The sequence below is a fragment of the Limulus polyphemus genome, unplaced genomic scaffold (assembly GCF_000517525.1).
Source record: "Limulus polyphemus unplaced genomic scaffold, Limulus_polyphemus-2.1.2 Scaffold247, whole genome shotgun sequence".
In the NCBI taxonomy this organism is placed as follows: Eukaryota; Metazoa; Arthropoda; class Merostomata; order Xiphosura; family Limulidae; genus Limulus; species Limulus polyphemus.
In genome coordinates, this window is record NW_013665857.1 from 240,964 (window position 1) to 248,324 (window position 7,361).

Here is a 7,361-nt window from a genome sequence, read left to right on the forward strand (position 1 = left end):
GGTTACGAGGTCTGTCCCAGGGACCGAGCCCAGTTTGAAAGAGTTAAAGGAAGGGCAGGTTCAACATACATAAAATGAAAACTAATGTAAATTAGCAAAATGTTTAATGACTTCATTTTGGACTGTTTATATCAATCTTATTTAGTGACTAGTGAAGCTATTTTAGCATCTTGGAATAAAGAATAAAAAGGCTGCTGAAACTTTTTATAACACTTTAGTAAGATTTCATAAGAGCACCTTTGATCTACCTAATGAAAAAAGGATAAAGACAAACTGGAGAAAGAGAGAGTGCAGAAACAGGGCAGCTACAAAGAATCCATTTGTAAAATCTTTGAAATATGAAGAGATGTTTAAAAACTGGGACTTTTCTCTGAAGAAAAGAAGAGCTAAAGATGACTCCACATACAAACAAGGGACCACTTGGTTTTTCAAGTCTATCCCTGCACAATCACAGGTAAGAAAAATAAAATCCACTCTTTGTTCTTCAGGAAATCGTCAACTCAGTCCATAAGCACATCACCTTCTAAGAAAAATCTGTCTTCAGTGCCTTTTCCAATTTTAAACTTATGTCCTCTCATCATATTGTCTTTAATAATCAGCACAAAGAATCAGAGGCATTTATCTTATCAATTCCTGGATAATTTTGTAAACTCAAATAAGATCACCTCACAATTTTCTTAAGAGAAAATAAATTAATAAACCTTTATTATCTCCATAAAGTAATCCTTCCATTCGTGAAATCATTCTAGTATCTCTCCTCTGAACCCTTTCTATTAAGACAGTATCTCTTCTCAAATAGAGAAAAAAACTGCACACAATATTTCAAGTGAGGCCTTATTAGTGATTTCTAGAAAGAAAATCACCTCTTCTTAACTTCGTATCAATATGTCTATACATAGATTCCAAAATTCTATTAGCTTTAATACTAGCAACAGAACACTGCCTTAATGGCCTGAGTGAGTTATCTACCACTAAACCAAGATAATTTTCATCAGTCACACTACTAACATATGGACAAGAAGAAATAATACATTTAGTCCTCTAAAGCTGTCATACACACACCTATTCCTGAGAATATGAGAAAAAGTATAAATTCAATCCACCATTTAATTTTCAATCATCAATTCTCCTGTTAAACTCTGAACACAATGTATGGAAAACAAGGGACAATTTGGTCCTTCAAAGTTGTCCACGTGCACCTACTCTTGATAAAAAGCAAGAACGCAACCCATCCTTTATTTTTCAGGAAACTATTGATTCTATTTCAAACATTTTTTATAGCGTCAGCCTCCACTAATGTTGATGGCAATTTATTCCACATGTTGCTAGAAAAATAAAACTGTCTAAACTGGAGCTTGGCCAAATTACCATCCAAATGATTATACCCAAATGCATTACCTTGCACTTAATACAGTGAAATGTCATTTTCCAACTATTTGTCCAAAAGATTTAGATCACCAGCTAATTCAAGTCATTCTGTAGTAGCTTAGCATCCTCAATATAACTAGAAATACCAAAGAACTTAATATTGTCATCAAACTTTGATTTATTAATCATGCCCCTATCAATATTATTAACGTAAATAACAAAAAACAAAGACCCTAGCACTGACCACACCAGTTGAAGGTCCAGTATGACTGGATTCAATCATCACCTTTATCTGCTTTATCTCATCCAGCAACTCTATAATTCAGTTAATTTGTCCTCTCCATACCCCACTGGTATTATTTTCTTAGCCAATATCCTGTGTATTTTACTAAAAGCCTTTTTTGAAAATTTAAGACCAAATCCACACCCTGTCCATCATCCAAACAACAAGTAAAATCCTCAAAAGTGTTAACAGATCAGTAGGGCAAGATTTTAGTGAACTTGTATTGGCTCTCTTCTATACAACACAGTAGTTCATAGCAAGATTTCTCTTCAGTGAATCCATGTTCACTCACCTTTATATATTACATAAACGATTTTGCAAGAGTTCTTTAACAACCTCTCAAGAATTTATCCCACAGTTGAAGCAAGGATAACAGGACTATAATTGCCATGGCAAATCTTATCACCCCCTTTAAAAACATGAGGAACATTATCAATTATACAATCCTCAGTGACCTGCTCACTGTCTACTGACCTAATAAAAATGAAATAGAAAGGCCTCCTTTATATCCCTATAAAAAATTTTGTCTAGCCTTTTTACTTTATTCTTAATCACTCAGTTTTTTACTTAGCCTCCACTGATGAATATCTACTTTTCAGGTCAATTCCAGTACTTTTCACAGAATACTCACTATCAGGAATATTGCCAATAATCTCTCTTGCAAAAAAGATAACCATCTGAGCCTTGAAAGTGGTTGGGTGAGAAAAAGCAAAAAATTTGTATTAAGCAAGTGCAGTCAAACTGCAGTAGTATGCCTAAAGTGTCCTTAAGCTTTTACTTTTTCTTATTTACATTAATGACATTGATAGGTGGATAATTACTTAAATAGTAAAGTTTGCTTATTACCTTAAGCTCCTGGGTGTTGCTTACTGTATTTAGAATATTGAGATACCACAGTTTAACTTGGATCAACTGGTAATGTGCAAATGGTAATAGTTTGCAAACGATCTTTAATTACAGTAAGTACAACGCACTTAGATATCATGATTTGGAACACATGTTTAATAAAGAAGGGAGTTTACTCAATAGTGTGATTGAAGAAAAGGATCTTGGTTTAGTGGAAGATAAGTCACTCAAGTCATCAAACTAGCACTCTGTTACTAACAGTATAGCTAAGAGAATTTTAGGATCTATCTATGGACACAACGATTACCCCTAAAACATTTTGTAGTTTTGGTCTCTTCATGTAAGAAATGGTAATGACATATTGCAAAATTTCAAAGGAAGGCACTTCAGCTGATTTCATAGATGGAACGATTATCTTATGGTAAATTATGATCTCAATCTTTCTTCCAAGAAAAGAAAGATAAAGGGTAATCTTTATAAAATTTTACAAGACTATTTAAGTATTGATAAGATAAAGGCCTCTGATTTTTTTCTGTTGAATTATGAAGCCAGGAGGACTCAAGTAAAGATTTGGAAAAGTCATGCTTAGTTTTATTTTTCTAATTAGAAGGTGATTAACTTATGGAACAACTTGCCATCAGCGGCAGTGGAGGCCAGTGCCTTACAAGAGTTTAAGATAGAAAACCATTGCAATTTTATTAAAAAAGTGTGGGTTTAATTTTTACTTTTTTTCTTTCTTGGAGATGAGTGTTCAGGGACAGCACAGATCAAATAGTCACTTGTAACTGGTACATTACATTACTTCTATCTGCAGTTCATATACTATTACCATTAGTATTGGTAACTCTTTTTACTGTGGTTACAAAGCTACCTTTGTAATACATTGAACTTTATGAAAAGTGTCAGTATAATATAAACTGTTAATCTATATAATCAATAAAAGTGTCCTCTCCAATTATGAGGACCACTGTCTATGGTTTTCTATTCCTTGCTATTTGTACCATCTTTCCTAATTCAAGCTTCTCATTTCAGATTAATTTTCTAACATTATCAACCCAAGTGTCTCTTTCTCTTCTTCCTTTGCTTTTAAACACCAGAACATCTGCCAACCTTCTCTTACATCTAATTACATATCTAAAGTAGTGCATCTTCTATTTATATTTTTTATATTGTCCAATTACTGTCTTTTTTTGTCTTTACACATACAAAAATAGTTTTTCTTTCCAGATAGCTCAATAGCTGATCTTCATCTATACTACCACATTGTAAATTGTTCCAATTTTCAATTTTGTTTTAGGAGGCAGAGGCTACATTACCAATTTTTAAGTTGTAATTGTATAGAACTTAAAAGGTAAATGGGGCAACATTCGTAATATTTTAGCACTATTCTTCATTGTAGTTTGAAATTTCTGCTGAGCAATTCTTTGAGATTGAAGAATGCTGTTTTTAATTTTAGCATTATCATTTTTCACTTTATGTCTTTTTCAGTTTCTCTACAAAATTTGGAGATATTTTCTAGGTTAGGCTACCAGAAACAGTAGAGTAGAACTAGAAGATACCAATCTGGAAACTGTGGAGTCATACTTATAATATAAGTTATATTTATAAGTTATAGTTTTTGTTTAGCACAGATATTTAAAATTACAATAACATTAAAAAAACTTAAACTAAAACTTAAATTTAAAAAGTAAACTCTAATTCAATCGTTGTTGCAAACACACCCATAACAACAATACGCTTGGGGTGGTAAAAACATAAAAAAATAAAGCTCATGTTATCGTTTAATAGAAATTATTAACATAATTAAAAGCTTTAAAAATAAACCATACCCAAGTTTATGACGTCTAAACATTTCATCAACACCCATCACAATTTGGATACCTCCTACTTGTCGAATCGCCATCTATATATTTCAAAAACTTCACATTTGACACCTATTTTCAAAGAATAATCCACAATATTTAATTAAATATAGTATAAACGCCTATGAGCACTGGAAATGAAATTTGAAAAGTTTATTTGATTAATGACTGGGAGGAAAAATTTGCTTAAACATTTTAAAAAACAATCAAGAATTAAGATTAATATGATTTAATAACCTATACTCTGTAATGATGTAAATACTAAAAACATACTACGTACTTGATAAAATATAGAAGTGATAATTATCTTATTTAAGATTTTTAACATATTTTTCATTTCTGACACTTTTATCACTAAGTCGATCCCATAAGCATTTAACGCTGAAATTCGAGATTCAATACCTGCAGTGGATAGAGCGTAGATATAAACAGTTGTGCAACTATGCGCTTATTAATAACACAAACAAACCTACTGCTCCCTGGTAGCCCAGCGTTAAGCTTTATAGACTGTAAAGCTAAAACTTAAGCTTTGATCCCTGCAGTGGACACAGCACAGACTGATCAACAACAAAGAAACAAGCACAGTGTCAGTTTAAATATATTGTTACGACAGAGATAGTCACGTGACTCTGATAATACGTCATGATATTCTAGGAGGATCGGGGAACATCACGAATAATCCAGTATGTGCTGGGCGCCCTCTATTCCTGTATATAAGTGTGCCGGATAACGTGAGACGTATTAATCGGGAGATATAATTGCAGACAGACAGAGACGGACAATTGAGTCAAGCGCGGTAGTAAGTAAGTGCGTGAATCGTTCCTTGTGAATTATAACGTGTTTTTATAAAATTAGTTAAGTTATATTGGCTGTGGAAATTAAGTGTATTGCAAAGTTGAATTGAGAAAGAATAAACTAATTTTATTTAAGAAAGGACTTGTGTCGCTAAAGTTTTATCGGAAAGAAATTATACGGGAAATTAACTAACGACCAGAGACGTAACAATATATATATATATATATTCTAAATCTCATCCTTGTCCGACAGAATGTTTGTCCAACAATTCTAAACTTTTATCTAATCTGATAATTCAACCATTAAATAGACTGACGAAAAATCTTACTCCATATGTTATGTGGTCAGTTTATCAAGTAAAGCCGATTTCTCTACAAATATCAGATGGAAAACCTGTAAGGAACAGCAGACTCGATCAAAGCATCAGGAGAGTGTTCTGTGGCAGATAATTTGACCGAGTTTCTTTAAGTCCAAAATAATGTGTCTGGACAAATGTAAAGAAATTATAAAATGTTTATTATTTCATGTAAATAGAAAGCACAGTGTACGTACTTGCGCAGACGTAATTACAGTCAATTCCAGTGAAGCGTGTTTAGTTCCACAGCTTTCTTTCTCTAAAGTTCGACTTTCATTGAGGTAAACATAACAGTCTTCACTTAAGAATCTCCAAGTAGAACTGACTAAAAAAAGGCGCCCCTGACCATTATTCTCTCACAATGTCAATGTCAAGCCAAAAAAGGATATTACAATGCCAATCCTTGCAATATTCTCTCGGGCAGAATAGACATTACTTACTAGACAGAAAGAAAGAAACAAAGCATCTACAGCAAGGTAATCTTAACGATTTTCTGGACTACGTGTTGCCATCATTACAGCATAGGAACGATATAATCGGAAAAGTTGAAATATTTCTATATAACTAATACTAGTTGGAAATATATATGATTTTTGGTTGCGCATCATACTTTTCCTCCCCGCTCTCTTTCAGACTCCTCCCAAGGCAACAATTAAATTTAACTTTAAAACTAATCCCCTTTAAACTCGCGACATGGTGAAAGATCATATTAACTTTATTCCTAAGAACATGTACACGTCACACAGAGGACACAAACCATTTAATAATGATCTAAGACATACAACAAAAGAATAAATATTCTTTAACAATGATTTAAATCTACAAAAACACAACTTTAATTAAAGGCACCTTTACCAAAAATCTAAGCAAAATTAAAAATACAATTTCTTAACTTTAGTTTTACTCGGTAAATTAATATAATTTTCAGTTCAGAATCTATATAAAACACTGCATAAAAAACGAACCTTTTGAATAATCCAGAATACAAAAAAAAAGATATACCTTTGACACAACAAATATACATTTAACTCTTTAACCATGATAAAACACAAGTTCCTACAATTCCTAAAAGTAGAACTAAATAAGAAAAAGAGAGAAAGAAAGAAACACAACTGCAGAGATATACTCACTTTAAGAATTGGTGGGCTAACATAAAAATAAAAAAAATCACAAAAGTGAAATAAAAACATAATAGAATATTGTTAACATTTAAAAATTAAATTTAACAATGATAAATCATTCAGAGTTTCTCCGTCTCGACATAGGGGCACTCTAACACAAAAGTCTAACAATAAAGATGTTCAACTCTGAATTACATTCAACAGCATACAAAAAACAAAACCCAACTACCAAATTATAATTTAAATACATAAAAAACAACAAAAATAATTGCCAGTTACTCGTATGTACTTATGTGCACGAGCTAGTTGTGGAGCAGTAAGGTCATTAAATAATAAAATACACTGTTTACAAAGAGAAATTTTTTTATATAAATATATAAAATTAAAACTTCCAAATCTCTGTTCTATCAACATGCTCGTATGCGTTAAAGAGTGAGGGCTTCGTCATTACAAAAAGACAAAATAAAATAAACATACACTAACAAAATACTCCTCCCCAGAAAGCTGTGAAACAAATATCTTGCTGAACCCTACCATACCTTTAACTTCCATTAAGATGTTCCTAGTGCTGGAAATATTTTCTTGGACTTAGGGATGTAATAATGGCTGGAGACGGCTTAAATGGGTAATGAAGAAAAACTTTAATATAAGTTTAATATAAGGTTTTGTCATCATCAGGTACCCTTGTCGAAACGTTGTACATTTGCTGTCATGTTAAACTTATATTAAAG

The 7,361-nt window shown here is 32.1% G+C and overlaps 1 pseudogene; it reads right to left on the reverse strand.

The window, feature by feature from the left end:
• LOC106478757 overlaps positions 1-4,432 on the reverse strand; it is a 37,901-nt pseudogene extending 33,469 nt beyond the window's left edge.
• Positions 4,433-7,361: the final 2,929 nt, after the last annotated feature.